General features: G+C 33.9%; 1 protein-coding gene across 16 annotated transcripts in view; it reads left to right on the plus strand.

Moving 5' to 3' along the window:
* Positions 1-25,981, plus strand: part of GPHN (gephyrin) — a 635,834-nt gene that overhangs the window by 353,140 nt on the left and 256,713 nt on the right. The window lies entirely within an intron of this gene.

Consider the following 25,981-nt stretch of genomic DNA (forward strand, 5'->3'; position numbering starts at 1 on the left):
TATTTTTGTATGTGATTATTTGTAATCATCAATTAATATTCATTAATTGTCATTAAATGCTAATTTAATAACCGTAAACAGAATTTTTTTTTCAGTAAGTTATTCTCATATGTTAGAAATTTTTAAATAGACATATTTATGTGTGGTCATAAAAAGCTAAATTAATATTATTAGTGTTTTAAGTTAGTATATTTAAAACTGTGCCTTTGTTGACATAGATGTTGACATCCTTTCTCTCTGATGTTTTAGTTATTTGTTATTGTTTTAGTAACTTAGATTAAAATCTTCTTTAATGAGGACAGCATACATCATTTAAGTTAAAGACAGAAGTATCAACTTAGTGAGAACCTGTTGACTTAATGACCATTGATTAATAGACAGTTGATCTCTGAGCAATCTAAAAATACACGACAACATTATAATTTAGGGATTCATAATCATCATGTATAGCCATTTATTCATCCTGTATACAATATGAATACAAAACTAAATATATCAATGTAACGGTAACACATGGAATATGAATCATAATGTCCTGTTACTTAGACAGGGTTTATATCCCATTAATGGCAGTTACTTGAAGCACAGCTACAGGGAAATGTGAATAGGTCATTAGTTACTATATTCTCTTTGCTGTGACATGTACTATAACATTTAATTTCAGTAAGAGCAAAAAAGAATTATAGTAGCATGTAGAAATGGTAAATTTAAAAGTCCATGCTGATCTTTAAGGAATTTGCATTGATTCTTTTAAGCTGTTCTTTTTTTAACCATATCTACATTTCTGAGTTCAAGGGTCACATTTGATCCCTTTTCTCTGTGGAATTAAGCAGTGGCCTTTGAACATAAAAGAACATTTTGTTGGCATACAAGGAATATGGTCAAGAAAAAATTAAACTTCATCTCTTGTTGATTCTTTTATAATAAAAATCTAATTGAGCAGAAATAATAATGCTCTATTTGCCAAGCCCTGTATTAACCATTAGGGATACTAAGGATAGAAAGAAAAATAAGGCATAATCCTCACCTTAAGGATCCCAGAGTTTACTTGGAGAACTTGTTCTTTGCAACTGTTAAGGTAACTCTTTAAGTTCAATATAGCTTTTTTTATCCAGTATAGAAATATCACTTTCCGTCTTATTGAAAGATTTTTCTGGATTAATTCCTCTTCTACCTTCTGAATCCACATAATTCCTGAGCACTGGACTATTGAGTGAGTAGAAATTTAATCAGCAGGAGGTGATTCTAAGTACTTTGGAATAAGTCTATCGTCCTTATGCTGAAGGCTTTGAAAATTAAAATAATTACACAGGATGGTAACAGATTCTACTTGCTTTTCTTTCTGTTCATTGCTTATTTAATGGAGAGTTTATTTACAAGTTTAAAACAGAGATAGTAGTCTGTGTGTATCATGCATAAAAAATTGTGGAATATTTTCCTAACTGTTCATTTTTTGTGAGCAAGGCCTTTTTTCAAGGCCTTTTAAAAATATTACTGTCTTAAAGCAGCCATGATTATATTGATGTTTCCTTTCTTATATCATTGTTACCTTGTATGTGCTTTGGGCTTTGTACATGCTTCTGTTATAGCACATGCTATATTGTAATTATATACTTATTTGACTGTATTACCTAATTTGTATAAAATCCTTAAGAACAGGAGCTTTATCACATTCATTTTTACATCCTCAGACCCCAAAACAACTTCTGACACATAGTAAGTACTCAAAGAATGTTTATTATTATGATTATTGTTGATTAATCAGTGTTTCATGCTCATTCTATATAATTTTTTTCAATGTAAAGTAATACAAGTTGTTGCCTTGCCTTCCTATTTTTTTATCTCTAGAAAACAGCATTAAATAAAAATAATTTTCTAAATTTCTAAATCTGCTTAAAATGGTTTTTATCTATTTGATTAAATAAACTCAAGTTATACAACTTGTAACTTATCACAACTTAGTTACAAGATAGTATCAAGTAATAGTTAAGAGCATCATCTCTGAAGCCAGACTGCTTGGGTTCAGTTCTGACTCTACTACTTACTAGCTACTTAACATCTTTTTTGTTTTCATTTTCTCATGTGTATATGAACATGTTAATAGTAACAACCTTTTTGGATTGAATCCATATAAAGTGCTTAGAACAACAACTGATTCATAATAAGTCTTATTTAAGTGTTGATCACTGCTGTGGTGTTTTATTGGTTGAGAGCATGACAACGCCTTCAGTAGCTTTTCTTCATAGTAGTTATTTCATCTAGAAATATCTTCATTCTTGCAGGGTATTTTCACTAGATGTAGAATTCTGGATCAACAGTTATTTTCTTTCAGCACTATAAAAAAAACATTATTCCACTGTCTTCTGGCTCTATGTTTCCTACCAAAACTTAAGTGATTCAGAGAAAGCAAGGCTAACAGGGAAAGCTATAGCTGTAAAAGCTTACATTTAAAAAAAAGGAAGATCTCAAAAACAACTACATAACATTACAACTTAACTAGAAAAAGAACAAATTAAATCCAAAGCTAGCAGAAGGAAGAAAATAATAAAGATTAAGACAGAGATAAATAAAATAGAAAATGTAATGACAATATAGAAATCAACTAAACCAAATACTGACTCTTTGAAAAGATGGACAAAATTGAAAATTTTTAGCTTATATTGGCTAAGAAAAAAAAGAGACAAAACTCAAATTACTAAATTCAGAAACAAAAATGGGGACATTACTACCAATTCTATAGAAATAAGTACTATAAGAGAGTACTATTAACCACTGTATGCCAGTAAATTGGATAACCTAGATGAAATGGACAAATTCCTATAAACACAAACCCTATGCAGATTGAATCAGAAAAAAATAGAAAATCCAAATAGATCTGTAACAAGTTAGATTGAATCAGTAATCAAGAACCTGTCTACATATAAAATGGCTGTATCAGATGTCTTCACTGGAGAATTCTACCAAACATTTAAATGTGTTTTTCTCCTTTATCTTACAACTGTGGTATATTACCTTGATTGCTTTTCATATGCTGAACCATCCTTGCATTCTAGGGATAAATTCCACTTGGTCACTGCTGAATTTGTTTTGCTAGTATTTGTTGAAGATCTTTACATCAATGTTCATAAGGGACACTGGCCTGTAGTTTGTCTTATCTTGTTCTTTGTCGGGCTTTGATATTAAGGCAATGCTGGCCTCATAGAATTAGTTAGGAAGTCCCTTTTCTTCTGTTTTTTGGAAGAGTTTAAGGAGGAATGGTGTCTGTTTTTCTTTAAATGTTTGGTGGAATTATTTAAGCTAATTGTAGATTGGCATGCAACTGTAAGAAATACTGCTTAGAAATGCCATGCACCTTTATCAGGTTTTCCCCAATGGGAACAATTTGTAAAACTAGCACAAAATTAAAATCAGCATATTAACATTGATGCAGTGAAGATAAAGAACAATTCCATCACCACAAGGATTCTCCCGTTGTCTTTCTTTTGCCATACCTACCTATCTCCTACCCAGCCTTTCTGTCCAAATCTTTGACAACCACTAATCTGTCCTCCATTTCTCTATTTTGCCATCTTGAGAATTTAACTAAGTAGAATCATGTAGTATGTAACCTTTTTGATTGTTTTTTTCCATTCAGCATAATTCCCTAGAGACTCAAACAATTGTTACATGAATCAACAGTCCACTGGTTTTTATTGCTGAGTATTATTCCCTGGAATTGATGTATCATAGTTTGTTCTACCATTTTTTCTATTGAAGGACATCTGGGTCATTTCCAGGTTTGGCTTTTATGAACAAAGTTACTCTGAATTTTGTTTACAGGTTTTATTAACAGAAATTTCTGTTTTTCTGGGATAAATACCCAGAATACAGTTGCTGAGTCATATAGCAGTTATGTGTTTCCTTTTATGATAAACTGCCAAATTATTATCCACAATAACTGTACCATTTTATATCCCCACCAACAATGTATGAGTGATTTGTTACATTTACATTATGGTTCCCTTTTGGTAGTGTACATCCTATGTGTTTGGCAAATGTATACTGACATATATTCATCTTTATGGTATCATACAGAGAATTTCACTGTCCTAAAAATCCTTTGTGCTCTGCCTATTCATCCCTCTTTCCTTTTCAGTACCTGGCAACCACTGACCTTTTTCCTGTCTCCATTGTTTTGACTTTTCCAGTATGTCATCTAGCTGGAATCATATAGTATGTAGCCTCTCTAGATTAGCTTCTTTTGCTAAATAATACGCATTTAAGCTTCCTTTGTGTCTTTTCATGACTTAATAGCTCATTTCTTTTTAACACTGAGTGATATTCCATTGTCTGGATGTACCATTTATTTATCCATTCACTTACTGAAGGTCATCTGGTTGCTTCCAAGTTTTGGCAGTTATGAACAAAGCTGCTGTAAACATCCATGTGCAGATTTTTGTGTGAAATTTTGGTGAATAAATTTATAGTGAATAAATTTTCAACTACTTTGGGTAAATATCAAAGGGCAGAATTGCTGGATTGTCTGAGAAACTGTGATGTCTTCCAAAGTGGCTACATCATTTTTCATTCCCACCAGCAATGAATGCAATTTCCTGTTGTTCTGTGTCCTCAACAGTATTTGGTGTTGTCAGAGTTCAGAATTTCAGCCATTCTTTTTTTTCCTTTTTAAGATTTTTTTTTAGGTAATCTCTGCACCCAATGTGGGACTCAAACCCACAACCCCGAGATCAAGAGTGGCGTGCGCCACTAACTGAGCCAGCCAGGTTCCCCAAGTTTTGGCCATTCTAATAGATGTGTAGTGTTATCTAATTATTGCTTTAATTTGCATTTCTCTGATGACATATGATGTTGAACATTTTTTCATATGAATATTTACCATCTGTATATCTTCTGTAATGAGTTGTCCGTTAAGGTCTTTGGCCCATTTTTTGGGTTGTTTGTTTTATTATTGTTGAGTTTAAAGGTTTCTTTGTACATTTTGATTAATATTTCTTTATCAGATGTGTCCTTTGCAAATATTTTTTCCATTCTCTGACTTGTCTTTTCTAGACATTGTTTTTCATAGTGCAGAATTTTTAATTTTAATGAAGTCCAGTTTACCAATTATTTCCTTTACGGATTGTACCCCTAGCATTGTATCTAAAAAGTAATCATACTCAACTCATCTATGTTTTCTCCTGTGTTATCCTGTAGTTCTCTAGTTTTGTATTTTCCATTTTGTTCTATGATCCATTTTGAGTTAATTTTTGAGAAAGATGTAAAGTCTATGTGTGGATTTATTTTTTTCACATGTACATGTCCAGTTGTTCCATGTACATGTCCAGTCTATTTATTGAAAAGACTATCTTTGCTCCATTGTATTGCTTTTGCTCCTTTATCAAAGATCAATTTACTATATTTATGTGTTTCTACATTTCTGGGTTCTCTATTCTGTTCCATTCATCTATTTGCTGTTCCTTCACCAGTACCACACTAGCTATAACTTTATAGAAGGGAATCAGAGTCCATATGTATAAGTCTGCTAACTTTATTCTGCTTCAATATTGTGTTGACTATTTGGGATCCTTTGTCTCTCCATAGAGAATGTAAAATCAGTCTGTAAATATCCATAAAACAACTTGCTGGGATTTTTATTTAGATTGCCATTGAATCTATAGATCAAACTGGGAAGAACTGACATCCTGATGATATTTACTTTTCTTATGTATAAACATGGAATAGGAACTTTATTTAATTCTTCATTGATTTCACTCAGTCTGATAGCTTTTGTTAGATGTATATAAGTTTTTCATTTGGGGGGCTGCTAATGTAACTGATATATTTTTCATTTCAGTTTCAGTTGTTTGTTGCTGATATATAGGAAAATGATTGACTTTTGTATTTTAACTTTGTATTCTGTAACCTTGCCATAATACTTCTTAGTTCCAGAAGTTTTTTTCTTGACTCTTTCAGATGTTTTACTTAGATGACCATGTCATATATAAAGAAAGGTAGTTTTGTTTCTTCCTTCCCAATTTGAATACCTTTATTTCCTTTTCTTGCCCTATTGCAGTAGCTAAAAATGTCAGGTATAGTGTTGAAAAGGAGTGGTGAGAGAGGATATCATACTTGATCTTACTAAGCAAGCTTTGAATTTTCACCATTGAGAAATGTATTGGATGTATGTTTTTGTGGATATTTTTTATCAAATTGAGGATGTTTCCCTCATGCCCCTCTATTCCAGCTTACTGGGTTTTTATCGCTGTGGGTGTAGGATTTTGTCAAATGTTTGTTCTGCATCTATTGATATGCTCATGTGACTTTTCTATTTTTTGCCTGTTGATGTGATTGATGGATTATATTAATTGATTTTGAAATGGTGAACCTGCCTTGCATACTTGGGATTAATCCTACTTGGTCATGGTGTATATATTTTTTTAACATTGTTGGATTCAATTTGCTAATATTTTGTTGAGGATTTTTGCAGATATTGTGTATAGGTTTTTTCTTCTAATGTCTTTGCTTGGCTGGTATTAGACTAATACTAGCTAGCCTCATAGAATGAGTTTGGAAGTATTCCCTCAGTCTCTATCTTCTTTAAGAGATTGTAGAGAATTGGGGTAATTTCTTCCTTAAAGGTTTGGTAGAATGCACTATTGAATATATCCAAACCTGGTGCCTCCTGTTTAGAAGATTTTTTTTTAATGTTCATTTATTTTTGACAGAGACGGAGACAGAACGCAAGTGGGTTGGGGGCAGAGAGAGAGAGGGAGACACAGAATCCAAAGAAGGCTCCAGGCTCCGAGCTGTCAGCACAGAGCCCAACACAGGGCTTGAACTCACAAACTGTGAGATCATGATCTGAGCCGAAGTCAGACGCTCAACCGACTGAGCCACCCAGGCACCCCTAGAAGATTATTAATTAGTGATTCAACTTCTTTAATAGAATAGGCCTATCTAGATTATCTATTTCTTCTTATGTGAATTTTAGCAGATTGCATCTTTAATATAATGGTTCATTTCATCCAGGTTATCAAATTTATGAGTGTGGAGTTGTTGTAAGTATTCTTTTATTATCTTTTTAGTGTGCATAGAAACTGTAGTGATACCCTCTCTTTTATTTCTAATATTAATAATTTGTGTGTGTGTGTGTGTTTTTTTTTTTTTTTTTTTTTTTTTTGCTTAGCCTGGCTAGAGGCTTATTGGTTTTATTTATCATTTCAAAGAACTGGTTTTGGTTTTGGAGATTTTCTCTGTTGATTGCCAATTTTCAGTTTCACTGATTTCTGCTCTAATTTTTGTTATTTCTCTTCTTCTTACTCTGAATTATTTTGCTTTTATTCTATTTTCTTTTTCTTAATTTTTTTTTAATGTTCATCTATTTTTGAGGAAGAGTGAGACAGAGTGTGAGTGGGGGAGGTTCAGAGAGAGAGGGAAACAGAATCTGAAGCAGGCTCCAGGCTCTGAGCTGTCAACATGAACCCCAACATGGGCCTCAAGCCATGAGGTTATGACCTGAGCCAAAGTCAGACGCTTTATCCACTGAGCCACCCAGGCGCCCCAGGCGCCTTTATTTTTCTATTTTTCTTAAGGTGTAAATTCAGATGATTGATTTAAGATCTTTATTTTTAGTGTTCAAGGCTATAAATTTCCTTCTAAACCCTGTTTTCTCTGCATTTCAAAGTTTGAAATTTCTCTCTCTCTCCCTATTTTTTTTTTACTTTTCATCTTTGTGTCTTATTTTATAACTAGAAATTTGTATTTCTTAATTCTCTTCAGCTATTTTGCCAATTCCCTTACTCCCTTTCATTTTTGTTTAGTTCAAAATATTTCAAAATTTCTCTTGGATATTTCTCCCTTGAAGTGTTATTTCTTTTCTTTTCTTTTCTTTTCTTTTCTTTTCTTTTCTTTTCTTTTCTTTTCTTTTTTTTTTTTGACTCAAGCATTATTTCAAAGTGTGCTGTTTAATTCCACTGTGGTCTGAGAGTAGACACTGTGGAATTTCTATCCTTTTTAAATTTGTTAAGGTGTGTTTCATGGCCCAGAAAGTGGTCTACCTTGGTGAATGTCTCACATGAGCTTGAGAAGAATGTGTATTCTGTCATTGTTGGATGAAGTAGTCTATAGATGTCGATTATACCCAGTGTTTGATGGAGTTGTTGAGTTTAGGTATGTCTTCACTGATTTTCTGCCTGTTGTATGTGTCCATTTCTGAAATAGGGGTGTTGAAGTCTGCAACTATGATAGTGGGCTTAATTTCTTCTCTTTGTAGTTTTTAGTCTTTGCCTCACATAGTTTGATGCTCTGTTGTTAGGTGACCGCTTGTTAAAAACATGTTTTTTTGGAGAATTGACCCCTTTATCATTATAAATGTCCTTCTTTAGCACTGGCAACTGTCCTGGCTTTGAAGTCTGCTCTGTCTCAAACTAATATAGTTACTCCTGCTTTATTATTATTATTATTATTATTATTATTATTATTATTATTATAAATGTTAGCATGATAGGTTTTTCTATATATATCCATTTACTTTTAATCTATATTTATATGTTTAAAGGGGGTCTCTTGTAAACAACATATAGTGGGGTTGTTTTTAATCCACTCTGACACTCTCTGTCTTTTAATTTTGCATTTAGACCATCGACATTCAAAGTGATTATTAATATAGTTGGATTAATGTCTCCCATATTCAATACTGTTTTCTATTTGTTGCCATTCTTTGTTCCTATTTTTATCTTTCACTTTTTCTGCCATTTGTTTGTTTTAATTGAGCCTTATATATGAATCTGTTTTTTCTCCTTTCTTAGCATATCAATTATACTTCTTGTTTTACTTTTTTTAGTGGTTGCCCTAGAGTTTACAATATACACTTACGACTAACCAAGTCCACTTTCAAATGGAATACCTTATAATTACACCTTGTAATAACAAAATTATCCTAATTCCTTCCTTCGTCCCATCCTTTGTATAACTGCTGTCATTCATTTCACTTATATACATAAGGATACATATACACATAAAATATATACATAAGCATATATAATGAATATACTGTTGATCTTATCATTTTGAACAAACTATTATATGTTAGGTCAATTAAGAATAAGAAAAATAAGTTTTTATTTTACTTTCATTATTCCTTCTTTTATGCTCTGTGTAAGGACCTATATCATTTACCTTTTCTCTAAACAACTTCTTTTAACATATCTTGCAAGGCAGCTCTACTGTCAACAAATACCTTCAATTTTTATTTGAGAAGACTTTATTTCTCCTGCACTGCTAAAAGGATAACTTCACAGTGTACAGAATTCTAAGTTGGTTGTTCTTTTCTCTCAACACTTTAAATATTTCTCTCCACTTTTATCTTGCTTGCATGGTTTCTGAGCAAAAGTCAGGTTCTTATCTTTGTTTCTCTTTACATAAAGGTTTTGTTTTTCCTCTGACTTTTAGGATTCTTTCTCTTTGATTTCTATAGTTTGAAATTATATGTGTAGGTATAGTTTGAGGTTTTTTTTGTTTTTTGTTTTTGCATTTATCCTATTTGGAGTTCTCTGACTATTTTGGTGTCTGACATTAATTTGGGGGAAATTCTCAAGCATGTTTTAAGTATTTCTTCTTTTCTTCTTCTAGTATTCCCATTACACACATGTTATACCTTCTTTAGTTGTCCCACAGTTCTTGGATATTTTGTTTTGTTTTCAGTCTGTGTTCTTTTTACTTTGCAGTTTTCAAAAGTTCTATTAATATATCCTCTAGTTCAAAAATTCTTTTCTCAGCTATGAGCCCATCAAAGGCATTCATCATTACTGTTCAATTTTTTTTATGCATTTCTTTTTCATTCTTTCACTGGATTCTATCTTTCTGCTTATATTGCCCATCTGTTCTTGCATGCTATCTACTTTATCCATTATAGCCCTTCACATATTAATCTTATTTTAAATTCCTGGTCTGATAATTCCAACATCCTTGCCATACCTGGTTCTGATGTTTGCTCTTTCACTTAAAAGTTGTGTTTTTACCTTTTAGTATGCCTTGTAATTTTTTCTTGGTAGCCAGACATTGTGTACTAGGTAAAAGGAACTTGTTTGGTTTCTTTAGATTATTTTTTAAGGTTTTATTTAAATTCCAGTTAATATACAGTGAAATACTTGTTTCAATTGTACAATTTAGTGATTCAACACTTACATACAATACCTGGAGCTCATCACAAGTGCCTTCCTTAATTCCCATCACCCATTTAACCCATTCCCCTACCCACCTCCTCTCTGGTAACCATCATTTTGCTCTCTATAGTTAAGAATCTGTTTCTTGGTTTGCCTTTCTCTTTTTCTCCCTCAGAATCATTTGTTTTGTTTCTTACATTCCTCATATGAGTGAAATCATATGGTATTTTTCTCTGACATTTCACTTAGCATGATACTCTAGTTCCATCCATATCATTGCAAAGGTCAAGATGGCATTCTTTTTAATGGCTGAGTAATATTTGTGTGTGTGTGTGTGTGTGTGTGTGTGTGTGTAAACACATCTTTTTTATCCTTTCATCAATCATTGGACATTTGGGCTGTGTCTATAATTTGGCTAATTTGTAGATAATGATGGTATAAACATTGCAGGGGTATGTATCCTTTTAAATTAGTATTTTTGTATTCTTTGCATAAATAACATAGTAGTGATTCCTGGATCATAGTGTAGTTCTATTTTTAACTTTTTGAGGAACCTCCATATTGTTTCCCAGAGTGGCTGCACCAATTTCCATTCCCACCAACAATACAAGAGGTTGCCCCATTTTTCACATAAAAGGAACTGTTTTAAATAGGCCTTTAGTAATATGGTGATGAAATTTGGGAGGAGGGAAAGTGTTCTGTATCCCTACATCAGGTCTCTGTACTTTAGTGAACCATTGCCTCTGGACTTTGTACCTCACAAGTGTTTGTAGTTTTTTTCTCACCACCACCCCCCAACCTTAGGTGAGACAGCATGGCTGTGCAGGAGCAGGAGTGGGGTATATTGTGTCTTCCAGGTCAGTTAGTCTCTGATAATATCCCATCAGATTATGCTCTGGTTAACTAGTTACCTCTGAAGGTGCGCCTTGTTAAGAACAGAGTGCTAACAGTGTTTCAAAATGGTTCCTTTCTTCTCCCCTTGCTGGAAGCACAAGGATTTTTCTTCCATATCTACTATAGGAACCTGGTTATGCTCCTGGAGGTAAATCTCACAATATTTTGGAGGGTCCCCTATGACTAGGTCCTCGTAGAATTTTTAACTTCCACTTGTCCATACTGAGCATCCAGCAATTCATTAATAACAACTCAGGTTTTCCCACCTCAGCACTATTTCTTGCAGCTGTTTCCCTTGCAATTCTCTACTGTGGTAAGCCAGAACTTCCTGTATTTGCTTGTTGGCCTCTCCAGTCATGGAGACAGCAGTTCGCCCTCTGTCTCCCCTCTCTTACAGATTCAAAAAGAGTTGATTTTTCAGTCTGTTCAGGCTTTTACTTGTTAGTAGGATGGAGTGACAATTTTCAAGCTTCTAACATGAAGTACTGGACACAAGAAATCTGTAAACAGTATTTTGTTTTAATTTTTTTTAATTTAAGTATAGTTGACATGCAATACTACATCACTTTCAAGTATACAATATAATGATTCAACAACTTTATACATTATTCTATGCTCATCACAAGTGTAGCTACCATCTGTTACCATACAACAATTATGTATTCCTCATACTGTACCTTTCATCTCTGGGACTTATTCATTGCAATAGCTTGAAACTTGTACCTCCCAATCCCCTTCACCCATTTCATTCATCCCCGTACTCTGCTACCCTCTGGCAACCACCAGTTTGTTCTTTGTAGAAATATAATTTGTATACTGATCTTATGTACTGCAGCCTTGATTAAATACTAGTGCGATCTAAGAGGGTATTTTTTGTTTTGTTTTAAGAGTCTTTCATCATGTCATCTGTAAATAGGAGCAGTTTTATTGCTTCCTTTCTGATCTGCCTGCCTGGATTCTTTCTTTTCTCTTGCCAGTTGTACTGACTAGAATTTCCACCACTGTGTTCAGTAGCCATGATGAGAATGGACATCCTTGACTTTTTCCTGATCTTACAGGAAAAGCTTTCAGTCCTTCATCAATTAGTATAATGTGATTTGTAGGCTTTTTTATAAAAGCTTTAAAGTCTGAGAAAGTTTGTCTCTATTCCAAATTTTTCTGAAGAGTTGTTACCATGAATGAATATTGATACGCTTTTGTACATAAATTAATAAATTATGTGATCTATTTTTTCTGTCTGTATGGTAGATTATATTGATTGACCTCTTTACATATAGAACCAGTCTTGCATTCTTAGAATAATCTCCATTAGGTTATGTCATATCATTTTTTTCCATTCTTTTTATATATTGCTGAAATATGTTTGCTAATATTTTGGTAAGAATTTTTACATATATATTCATAAAAGATACTATTCTACAGGTTTTTTTTCTCTATCTGTATTTACTTATCAAAGTATATTAGCTTCATAAAAAGTAGTAAATAAAGCGTTCCTCCTTCTTTTCTCTGGAAGAGTTTGTTTATGTAGAATTTATATTAATTTCTCTTTGAACACTTTGTAAAATTTACCAGTGAAACCATATGGCCTGGAGATTTATTTTTCTAGAGTGTTTCACTGTAGATTCAATTTCCCTAAAAGTTATAAAGCTACTAAAATTATTTTATTTTTGATTGAATGTGGCATTTTGTACTTTTCATGGAATTCTCCCATTTCATCTAAGTTTTATGTATGTAGTACTTTCCTAGTATCTCCTTATTGTTATGTGTTTGTCTTCATTGTCTGTACTAATATTTTTATTTCATTTGTATATTGGTAATTTGTCTCCTTTTTCTTTCTCAGTCTTGCTTAAGATATTTCAGTTTTATTGATTATTTCAAAGATTGGGCGTTTTGTTTCATTGTTTTTTTTCTATTATTTTTCCATATTCAAATTTCATTGGCCTCTGCGCTTATCTTTATGATTTCATTGTTTATCTTATTTTGGGTTTATTTTGCTGTATACAGTCCTTAAGGTTGGAGCTTATATTGATTTGAAACTTACCTCTTTTTTAATGTATTAGAAACACTGTTTTAGGTGCATCCCACAAATTCTGATATGTTGTCTCTTCATTTTTAATCACTGCAGTATTTTTTTTTTCATTCCTTTAAGACTTCTTTGCTCCATTGGTTACCTAGAAATTTATAAACTTGGTTTAGATTCAAAGTGTATGGGCATTTTCCTCTTATCTTTCTGTTATTGATTTCTAATTTGATTCTGTTATCAGAAAACACATTGTATGATTTCAATTATTTTAAACTTGTTGAGGTTTATTTTTATGGTTTTGGATATGATCTCTCATGGTAAATGTTCCATGAGCACTGGAGAAGAATATAGATTGTTTGGTCAGGTGGACTATTCTATGTCAATTAGATCCTGATAATTGATGGTGCCTTTGAGTTTTTCTGTATCATTATTGGTTTTTCTTTTAGTTCTTCTATCACAATATCTAAAAAAGAACTTGCATCCAAAATAAAGAACTCGTAGTTATTTACCCAAATGATTTGAAAACTTTATGCCCGTGAAAAATCTGCATGTGAACATTGATAAGATAATTGCTAAAAACTGTAATCAACCAAGATGTACTTAAGTAGGTAAATGTATAAGCAAACTGTGTTGCATCCATACAATGGAATAGTATTCAATGATAAAACAAAATGAGCTATCAAACCACAAAAAAGACATGGAGGAATCTTAAATGCATATGCTAAGTTAAAAAAAAAAAGCCAATTTGAAAATGATACATACCATAGGATTCCGATTTTGTGACATTTTGGAAAAAGTAAAACAGTATAGACAGTGAAGTGATCAGTGACTGCCAGGGATTTGTGGAAAGAGGGACATAGATGAATAGATGAATCACAGCCAATTTTGAGGGCAATAACACTATTCTGTATGATACTATAGGGTGAAACATGGAAACATATGTTATGCATTTGTCAAAACTCACAGAACTTTACGTTACAAAGAATGCTTAATATATGCAGAATTTTTCTAAAAACAGCATTTAGGCAGTTGGCATATCCCAGAAAATAATGCAGACTCTGAGAAGAGAAACTAAATATATTAAAAATATAGGAAACAGGGACGCCTGGGTGGCTCAGTCGGTTGAGTGTCCAACTTCCGCTCGGGTCATGATCTCGCAGTTCATGAGTTCGGGCCCCGTGTCAGGCTCCGTGCTGACAGCTCAAAGCCTGGAACCTGCTTCAAATTCTGGGTCTCCCTCTCTCTCTGCCCCTCCCCTACTCATTCTCTCTCTCTCTCTTTCTCTCTCTCTCTTTCTCTCTGTCAAAAACATTATTTTTTTTTAATATAGGAAACAATCTCACTGAAGGGGCTGGAGGGAAAAGATGCTGACCTAAATACAGTAGTCCCCCTTTATCCACAGGGATACATTCCATGATCCCCAATAGGTGCCTGAAATCACAGATAGTGCTAGACCCTATATGTATACTGTTTTTTCCTATACATACTTAACTATGATAAAATTTACTTTATTAATTAGGCACAGTAAGAGGTTAACAACAATAACTAATAATAAAATAGAACAATAGTAACATACTGTAGTAAGAGTTATGTAAATGTGGTCTTCCTCTCAAAGTATCTTATTGTACTCTATTCACCCTTCTTTTTCTGGTGATGTGAGATGATACATGCGTATGTAATGTGATGACGTAAGGTGAATTACATAGGCAGTGTGACATAGTGTTCTATTGACCTTCCAATGATATGTTAGAAAGAGGACCATCTGCTTCCAGACTGCTGTTGATCATGGGTAACTGAAGCTAAAGAAAGTGAAATTGCAGAAGGGAGGGGGCAGGGATACTACTGTACCTTTGGATATAAGTGGTGTTTGTAAGGCTAAAGGTAAAGGAATTGCACATAAGCATTTTATTCTAGTTGATAGTTCTATCCCTTGCACACTTGAGTTAACAATTCTGATGTTACTATATATGTTTGCTGATATCACTATATATGTTCACTATATATGTTTCAGCAATTAAGTAAATGGATGGTGAATGGTGGGAACTGCATTTCTCACTGATACAGTAGAAAATCACATATTTACAATGGGAGGAGGCTAGAATGATCCATGTGTTCAGAGTTGGAGACATCAGTGTGGATTCATGTTTATTTAATATAAATGGTATACAAATGGTATGTATATAGAAATATTTGTAGATATGTGTACGTACATGGTTAGCATACATACATATTCCTTTGCTCTCTCAGCAGAAAGGGTCCAAAAGAAACAATACCTCAGTAAAAACAAGCATACCTAATGCTCAGATCTTGATTTCTAATACTGTTTACCAATAAAAGGAACTTCTTCTCAGACAAATGGCTGGTTCCAGGACTGGGCAAGAAATATACAAGATAAGCCTAGAGCACCTTTTAGTGCTCAAAAGTAAAGAATTGCTCAAAAAAGCAAACAAAAAACCCCACGTTTTTGGATGTATGTCAAAGGCATATAGGAGCCAACTGACAAAGCTCCCAGTGGCCAAAGTTTCATGAAACAGTTTAAGCAACAAAATGTAGTTGTACTTTATTATAACCCAAGGTGTAAATATCCATGAGTCCACACTGATCTAAATGAATAATTGAATAAATTAACACTGAGGAAAAAGAGAGAAGTCTTTCATGTAGATTTCCAAGTTATTCATGTATATGTTTTACCCTCAAAGAGGGGGCATGTGGGCTGTACAAAATGACTTCCTTCCTAAGAGTACAGTATGGAAAGGAAAGGAAAAAAGTACTATGGAGAAATCTGACAGATACCTCAGGTGATCAAAGTCAGTAACATTCATGTATCATGGTATGATTTTGTGCCTTTGATATGAAGTGATGAAAATAGCGCTTTACTTCTATGCTCTTCCTCCCCAAATCCCACAACTCTAGTCTTATGAGAAAAATATCAGAAAACTTGAGTAATGGGGCACTCTACAAAATACCTAAACAATACTTCTCAAAACTGTCAAGGTCATTAAAGCCAAGGAAAATCTGGAAAGCTGTCACAGCCAAGAGGAACATCACAAGACTTGAAAACTAAATGTTGTAATAGGGTAATCTGGATGGGATCCTAGAACATAAAAAGGACAAGAGGAAATATGAATAATGTATGGACTTTAATTGTAATATACCAATATTGGTCATTAAGTCTAACAAAATGTACCATACTAATGTAAGATGTTAAAAGATAGGGGAAACTGGCAACAGGGTATATGTGAACTCTATATTTTATCTTCTCAACTTTTCAGTAAATCTGAAGTTGTTCAAAAAAAATCCTATTTTTAAAAAACAGTTTGGTTCATTTTACAGCCATATTCTATACAACTTTCAAGGAACAGGTACTTCCAATCTTACATAAACTTTTCTTTGGAATAATAGAAATGTAAACATTTCCTAATTCATGTTGTAAGACTACAATAATCTTAACCAAAACCAGAAAAGAATAGTCAAAAAATGAAAAATATGGGTAATATCATGGTGAACATAGATGAAAAGTACTTCAAAAATAAAATATTAAACACCAAATCCAGCAATATGTAAAAAACAATACATCAAGACCAAGATTGATTTATTTCCAAGATAAAAAGATGGTTCAACATTAGATAACTGATTAACATGAAACACCACATTAACAAATTAATGAGGAAAAAACATATAGTCTTCTTATTTGATTCATAGAAAGCATTCAATGAAATTCAACACCCATCTATGAATAACAGCTCTCAGCAAGCTAGGATAAGAAGGAAAGTTCCTTAACCTGATCAAGCAAATATAGTTAATAGATGCTGTTAGTCTTCTCTTTAAAGTTAGCAGTAAGACAAAGAGTCCTGTCACGACTATCATAACTATACATCAATTGCTATCCTATAAATCCAAAATGTATTTTTTAATACAGCCCTTTGCAAGGTTTATTTTATTTCATGATGTGGAGATTATAACTTTAGCTCAATTTTCTGAACTTGTTACATAAAGTGGATTTATTAATTGCATAAATGATAACATTGTATTTGATGCTATGCAAAAGGTCCATACCTGACCTCTAGAAATTTACAAGTCTTGGACACCCTGCACAAACAGATGAAGAGACATAAATAACAGAGCAAAACTAAAAGGCCAATATATAAATGAACAGTAAGGTGCTTATACAGCATTCTAGCACATTTGTAAAAGTGGAGAAACAAGGATAAAGCTGGTGAACAGAAAATTTGGGGAAAATCAGGATATCCTTGTCCAAACTGATCAAGATGAGACATGTAATTACTTTCTAGTAACTCAGTTGGATACTTAGGGGAAGTGGTATTACCCAAACTGTTTATAGGACAAAGATCAATTGAATGGTGGCTAGAATGAAAGGCTAGTCCAGTATGGTATTGTTTTGAAAAAAACCTTTACAAGTTGAGGCAACTTTACCCTAACCTTTTTTTATATCACATTGAAAGACTTTTACAGTGAATACCCTTATAGATTCTACCTGAATTCTGCTATTAACATTTTACTGTAGTTGCTTTTTCATTTATCATCTGTTCATTCAAACAACATTTTTAAAAAACTGTCAACATCAAGGCTCGTCAGAATAGGCAGCAGTACTACTGTTAGAAGTGTAACTTGGTACAGACATTATGGAAAATGATTTGTTTTCATATAGTAATGATGTACATCTGCTTATTCCTGATTCATAAACCACATCTACCAATATACCCTAGAAAGGTAGCTTACACTTTTTGACCATGAGCCACAGTAAGAAATATACTTCACATTGTAATCCAGTACCCACATACATATATGTGTATATGTCTCTATGTGGATATATATACATATATACATATATGTATACATATACATGCACATATATGTATATAGAAGTTACAAAACGTTTAGGAAACAATAATCCTAACTACAAGAAAGTCATTCTGATATTTTCTGTTCTATTTTTTTTTTGGCATACTACTTATAACTATTTAAGTTAGTTTACTACCCTATTAATTGGCGTTGACCTGCAAGTTGAAGAACATTCCTTTAAAGAAAGCCTCGCGCATAGGTACGAAGAAAAATGTAAAGGAACATTTTCTAATAGCTGCTTTTTTTCATAATACCAACAAGTAGAATAAAAGATGCCCATAAGCAGAAGAATAGATAAATAAATTGTGGTATAATTATAATAGAATACTGTACATCAGTGAAAATGAACTAAAGCTATCTATGTATGTCAGCGTGGAAGAACATCACAAACACAATGTTGAATGAGAAAACCAAGTTATATTAGAATATATACAGTATTATTCCACTAATATAAATTTCAAAAACATGCTAAACTGAATAGGACAATATATTTAGATAAACATCTGTGCAAAAGTATTTTTTAAGTAAATGAGTGATATATGCTCCAACATGGATGAACCCTGAAAACATGCTGAGTAAAAGAAGCCAGTCACAAACGGCCACATGTTGTGTGATTCCATTTATGTGAAACGTTCAGGATATGCAAATATACAGAGACAGGAAGTAGATTATGGGTTGTTTAGGGCTGGAGATTGGGAGAAAATGTGGACTGCTAATGGGTATGAGATTTTGGGGGGTAAGTTGATAAAAATGTTTTAAAGTTGATACTGATGATGGTTGCACAACTCTGTGAAATACTTTAAAATTTTTTAAATTTTACACTGTACATGGGTAAGGTGTATAGAATGTTGATTCTGTCTCAAAGTTTTTATAAAAATAAGTAAGGGGGTGCCTGGGTGGCTCAGTCAGTTAAGCATCTGACTTCAGCTCAGGTCATGATCTCGTTCATGGTTCATGGGTTCAAGCTCTGCATCAGGATCTGTGCTGACAGATCAAAACCTGGAGGATGCTTCAAATTCTGTGTCCCTCTCTCTTTCTCTCTGTCTCTCTACCTTCCCCCTGCTCATTTGCACATGCACGCTGTCTCAAAAATAAACATTCAAAAAAAAGTAAAGAAATGGTTTTAAGAGTCAGGAAAAGAGTTACTTGGGAAAAAGGAGACAAGATCAGTATAAAACACACAGTGGTCTTTGAAGATATAAATAATAATCTCAACCTAGATTTTAGGTACATGGGTAACTTATTATCTACATTTTATATATGCATTATAAATTTTTGTGTATTTAATACTTAATAAACTTTTAATTTTAAGGGAAACAAAATTATTTTGTAATATTCTTTATATATCCATGCCTTTATATATCCAAGTTTAACATGAAATATCAAAATTTTGATATGAATCTTGACTAGGACCAGTTTTCATTGAAATATATCCTATTTTAGTGGGAGGAGCCAAAATGGCGGAACACCATGGAATTTTTTTTGCTTCTTGCGTCCATGAAATATAGTCAGATCAACACTAAACCATCTTGCACACCTAGAAAACTGATTTGAGGATTAACACAACAATCTGCACAACCAAGCCACAGAACTCAGCAGGAATTCACCTCAAGAAAGAGCAGGAAGAAACGACAGCCAGGGATTTAATCAACACAGATACAAGCAAGATGTCTGAACCAGAATTTAGAATCACGATAATAAGAATACTAGCTGGAGTCGAAAATAGATTAGAATCCCCCTCCACAGATATAAAAGAGGTAAAAACTAATCAGGATGGAACAAAAAATGCTATAACTGAGCTGCAATCTCAAATGGATGTCACGGCAGCAAGGATGGATGAGGCAGAACGGCAAATAAGCAATATAGAGGACAAAATATGGAGGATAATGCAGCAGAAAAAAAGAGGGAGACTAAGGCAAAAGAGCACAATTTAAGACTTAGAGAAATCAGTGACTCATTAAAAAGGAATGAATTCAGAATCATGGGTTTCCCAAAAAATGAAGAGAGAGAGAAAAAGGGGTAGAAGGGTTATGTGAGCAAATCATAGCAGAAAACTTTCCTAACCTACGGAAAGACACAGACGTCAAATACCAGGAAGTACAGAGGACTCCCATAAGATTCAACAAAAACCGACCATCAACAAGGCATATCATAGTCAAATTCACAAAATACTCAGGCAAGGAAAGAATCATGAAAGCAGCAAGGGAAAAAACTCCTTAACCTACAAGGGAAGACAGATGAGGTTTGCAGCAGACCTATGCACAGAAACTTGGCAGGCCAGAAAGGAGTGGCAGGATATATTCAGTGTGCTGAATTGGAAAAATATGTAGCCAAGAATTCTTTATCCAGCAAGGCTGTCATTCAAAATAAAAGGAGAGATTTTAAAAAGTTTTTCAGACAAACAAAAATTAAAGGAGTTCCTGACAACCAAACCAGTCCTGCAAGAAATTTTAAGGGTGACTCTCTGAGGGGAGAAAAAAATGAAAAAAAAAAAAGACCAAAAACAACAAAGACCAGAAGGGCCAGAGAACACCACCAGAAACTCTAACTCTATAAGCAACATAATGGCAATAAATTCATATCTTTTGGTACTGACTCTAAACATCAATGGACTCAATGCTCCAATCAAAAGACATAGGGTAATAGAATGGATAAGAACAAGATCCATCTATATGCTGTTTACAAGAGACCCACTATAGACCTAAAGACACCTTCAGATTGAAAGTAAGGGGATGGAGAACCATCTATCATGCTAATGGTCAACAAAAGAAAACTGGAATAGCCATACTTATACCAGACAATCTAGATTTTAAAGACTGTACCAAGAGATGCAGAAGGGCATTATATCATATTCAAGGGGTCTAACCACCAAGAAGACCTAACAATTGTAAACATTTATGCACCAAATGTGGAGGCACCCAGATATATAAATCAATCACAAAAAAAAGAAACTCATCAATAGTAATACCATAATGATAGGAGACTTCAACACCCCACTGACAGCAATGGGCAGATCATCTAATCAAAAAATCAACAAGGAAACAATGGCTTTGAATGACACACTGGACCAGATGGACTTAACAGATATATTCAGAACATTTCATCCTAAAGCAGTGGAATATACATTCTTCTCCAGTGCACGTGGAACATACAAAAAGATCAAAATCATACCGTGCATATTTTCAGACCACAGTGCTATGAAACTTGATATCAACCACAAGAAAAAAATTGCAAAGATAGCAAATATTTGGAGAGTAAAGAACATCCTACTAAAGAATGAATGGGCTAACCAAGAAGTTAAAGAGGAAATTGAAAAGTACATGGAAGCCAATGAAAATGATAACACCACAGCCCAAAACCTCTGGGACGCAGCAAAGGCGTTCATAAGAGGGAAGTATATAGCAATCCAGGCCTTTCTAAAGAAGGAAGTAAGATCTCAGATACACCTTACACCTTATACCTTAAAGAGCTGGAAAAAGAACAGCAAATAAAACCCAAAAACAGCAGAAGACTGGAAACAATAGATATTAGAGTAGAAATTAATGCTATCAAAACAAAGAAACAAACAAAAAACAGCAGTAACAGATCAATGAAACCAGAAGCTGGTTCTTTGAAACAGTAACAAAATTGATGATAAGCCCCTAGCCAGTTTGATCAAAAAGAAAAAGGAAAGGACCCAAGTAAATAAAATCAAGAATTAAAGAGGAGAGATCACAACCAACAAAGCAGAAATACAAATAATAATAAGAGAATATTATGAGCAATTATACGCCAATAAAATGGGCAATCTGGAAGAAATGGACAAATTCCTAGAAACATATACACTACCAAAACTGAAACAGGAAGAAATAGAAAATTTGAACAGACCCACATCCAGTAAGGAAATCAAATTAGTAATAAAAAATCTCCCAAAAAACAAGGGTCCAGGGCCACATGGCTTTCCAGGGGAATTCTACCAAACATTTAAGGAAGAGTTAACATCTATTCTCTTGAAGTTGTTACCAAAAATAGAAATGGAAGGAAAACTTCCAAACTCTTTCTATGAAACCAGCATTACCTTGATTCCAAAACCAGACAAAAACCCCACTAAAAAGGAGAACTATAGACCAATTTCCCTGATGAACATGGATGCAAAAATCCTCAACAAGATATTAGCCAACCGGATCCAACAGTACATTAAAAAAATTATTCACTATGACTAAGTGGGATTTATACCTGTGATGCAAGGCTGGTTCAATATCCACAAAACAATCTATGTGTTTCATCACATCAATAAAAGAAAGGACAAGAGCCACATGATCCTCTCAATAGATGCAGAGAAAGCAATTGACAAAATACAGCATCCTTTCTTGATAAAAACCCTCAAGAAAGTAGGGATACAAGGATCATACCTTGAGATTGTAAAAGCCATATATGAAAGACCCAATACTAATATCCTCAATGGGGAAAAACTGAGAGCTTTCTCCCTAAGGTCAGGGACAAGACAAGGATGTCCACTCTCGCCACTGTTATTCGACATTGTTTTGGAAGTCCTAGCCTCAGCAATCAGACTACACAAAGAAATAAAAGGCATCCAAATCGGCCAGGAGGAGACCAAACTTTCAGTCTTCTCAGATGACATGGTACTCTATATGGAAAACCCAAAAGATACCACCAAAAAACTGCTAGAACTGATCCATGAATTCAGCAAAGTGGCAGGATATGAAATCAATGCTCAGAAATCAGTTGCATTCCTATACACCAACAATGAAGCAACAGGAGGAGAAATCAAGGAATCGATCCCATTTACAATTGCATCAAAACCCCTAAAATACCTAAGGATAAATCTAACCAAAGAGGTGAAAAATCTATGCACTGAAAACTGTAGAAAGCTTATGGAGGAAATTGAAGAAGACACAAAAAAATGGAAAAAGATTCCGTGGTCCTTGATAGGAAGAACAAATATTGTTAAAACTACCCAAAGCAATCTACATGTTCAATCCAATATCTATCAAAATAACACCAGCATTCTTCACAGAGCTATAACAAACAATCCTAAAATTTGTATGGATCCAGAAAAGACCCTGAATAGCCAAAGCAATCTTGAAAAAGAAAACCAAAGCAGGAGGCATCACATCCCAGACTTCAAGCTGTATTACAAAGCTGTAATCATCAAGACAGTATGGTACTGGCACAAGAACTGACACTCAGATCAATAGAACAGAATAGAGAACGCAGAAATGGACGCACAAATATATGGCCAACTAATCTTTGACAAAGCAAGAAAGACTATCCAATGGGATAAAGACAGTCTGTTCAGCAAGTGGTGCTGGAAAAGCTGGACAGCTACATGCAGAAAAATGAACCAGGACCACTTTCTTACACCATACACAAAAATAAAATCAAAATGGATGAAAGACCTCAATGTAAGACAGGAAGGCATCAAAATCCTAGAGGAGAAAGCAGGCAAAATCCCTCTTTGGCTTTGGCAGCAACAACTTCTTAACACGTCTCTGGAGGAAGGGAAACAAAAGCAAAAATGAACTATTGGGACCTCATAAAATAAAAACTTCTGCAAAGTGAAGGAAACAATCAGCAAAACTAAAAGCTAACCAACAGAATGGGAGAAGATATTTGCAAACGACGTATCAGATAAAGGGTTAGTATCCAAAATCTATAAAGAACTTCTCAAACTCAACACCCAAAAAACAAAGAATCCAGTGAAGAAATGGGCAAAAGACATGAATAGACACTTCTCCAAAGAAGACATCCAGATGGCCAACCGACACATGAAAAAATGCTCAACATCACTCACCATCAGGGAAATACAAATCAAAACCACAATGAGATACCACCTCACACCTGTCAGAATGGCTAACATTAACAACTCAGACAACAGATATTGGTGAAGATGCAGAGAAAGAGGATCTCTTTTGCATTACTGGTGGGAATGCAAACTGGTGCAGCTACTGTGGAAAACAGTATGGAGGTTCCTCAAAAAATTAAGAATAGAACTACCCTACAACCCAGCAAGTGCACTACTAGGTGTTTATCCAAGGGATACAGGTGTGCTGTTTCAAAGGGGCACATGCACCCCAATGTTTATAGCCGTACTATCAACAATAGGCAAAGTATGGAAAGAGCCCAAATGTCCATCAATGGATGAATGGATAAAGAAGATGTGGTATATATACAATGGAGTATTATGCAGCAATCAAAAAGAATGAAATCTTGCCATTTGCAACTACGTGGTTGAAACTAGAGGGTTTTATGCTAAATGAAATTAGTCAGAGAAAGACAAATATCATATGACTTCACTCATATGAGGACTTTAAGATACAAAACAGATGAACATAAGGGAAGTGAAACAAAAATAATATAAAAACAGGGAAGGGGACAAAAACATAAAGAGGGGTTGTGGGAAGGGGGGATGGGCTAAATGGGTAAGGGGCATTAAGGAATCTTTGCCTAAAATCATGGTTGCACTATATGCTAACTAACTTGGATGTAAATTTTAAAAACTAATAAAAAGTTAAAAATATATATCTCTCATTTTAAAAATTTGTCCTTTGTGTATTTAAATTTCAAAAAATATATATTTTAGAATACAAGTTAGTTTCATAGTCTCTGTAAATCAGAATATACTTAAATATAACATGTCCATTTTGTACATCAGTATTGCAACCATCCTAATTCATCTCCTATTATTCCAACATTCTCTCAACAGGTTTCTTTGCTTCCTGTTTCCCACCCATCAAATCAGTTTTTCAAATTGCAGCCCAGAGATATCCTTTGAAAACAAAAATATCAACATATTATTCTTCTTCTCAAAACTTAAGTGAAATATCATTTTCCTATGAATACAAATTGATTTCTTTAAGATTATTTTCCAGGGCCTATATAAACTATCTCTGCTAACTGCCTTTTTAGCAGCATTTCCCACCCACTGTTTTAATTTGGGCTGCTATAACAAAGTATCATAGACTGGCTGGCTTCTAAACAGAATCTTATTTCTCCCAATTCTAGATGCTTTAAATCTGAGAGTAGAATGCCAGCATGGTTAGGTTCTGATGAGAGCCTCTTCCAGGTTGTAGAATTCTGACTTATGTTTGTATCCTTATGTGGCAATGGGTCAACAGTGAGAGAGCTCTTTGGAGTCCCTTTTTTAAAGGCACTAATCCCATTTATGATGGCTTCACCCTCATGACCACAGCACCTCCCAAAGGCTTTATCTCCTTATACCATCACAATTGGGGTTAGGATTTCAACATACAAATTTTTGGGGAGAGACCCATTTACTCTGTTCCACCCATTTGTCCTCATTGTTGTTACCACACACATCAGGTTCTCTTGCTAGCTTCTGAGTCCTTTTTACATACCATTTCCTCTGCCTGGAATGTTCTTCCCAGTCTGCCTCTAAACCTGTTTTTCAGGTAGCAGCTTAAATTTTTTTTTCTTCCTTCTTTTCTTCCCTAATCACCATTACCCTTTCTCACCTAAGACTAAAATGCCTTCCTACCATTTCCATAGTTTTTCATGTACCTGTAGCACCTATTTAATTAGCTTAACACTTACTGATATTTTCCTATAAATCTGTAAACTCCCCTAAGGCAAGATTATTTACTCATTCTTGTAACCCCATTGCTTAACACTGCCTTGCCTATGGTAAGCACTCAGTACTTTCTGAATAAATAAATGAATTCACTCTAGTAACCATACTGTTCATATTTTGGAAGGTGTTTGAAGTAATAAAAATAACAAATTATCCCACAATTAATTGGGAAATAAGTTCAGGTTTTTTATTCTTGTATTTTGTTTTTGGTTTTTGCCTTGGTAGCTCTCCACTAGATGGATTTATATTGAAATTAATGATAATTCAAACTGTTACTGAGGGTAATGCACTAACTGAGTTAATTTGATTTTAAATATATTTCTTATTTTAAAAAACTATTTCTGTCTTACCACTTAATATTGAATATGTCTGGCTGTTTATGCCTTTTCTAATTTGATATGTTTGAAGAAGACAAAACCAGAACAATCTTTCAAAGGATACAAACAAAAATCCTTATCTTATTTATAT

Source organism: Felis catus, chromosome B3 (genome assembly GCF_018350175.1).
Source record: "Felis catus isolate Fca126 chromosome B3, F.catus_Fca126_mat1.0, whole genome shotgun sequence".
Classification (NCBI taxonomy): domain Eukaryota; kingdom Metazoa; phylum Chordata; class Mammalia; order Carnivora; family Felidae; genus Felis; species Felis catus.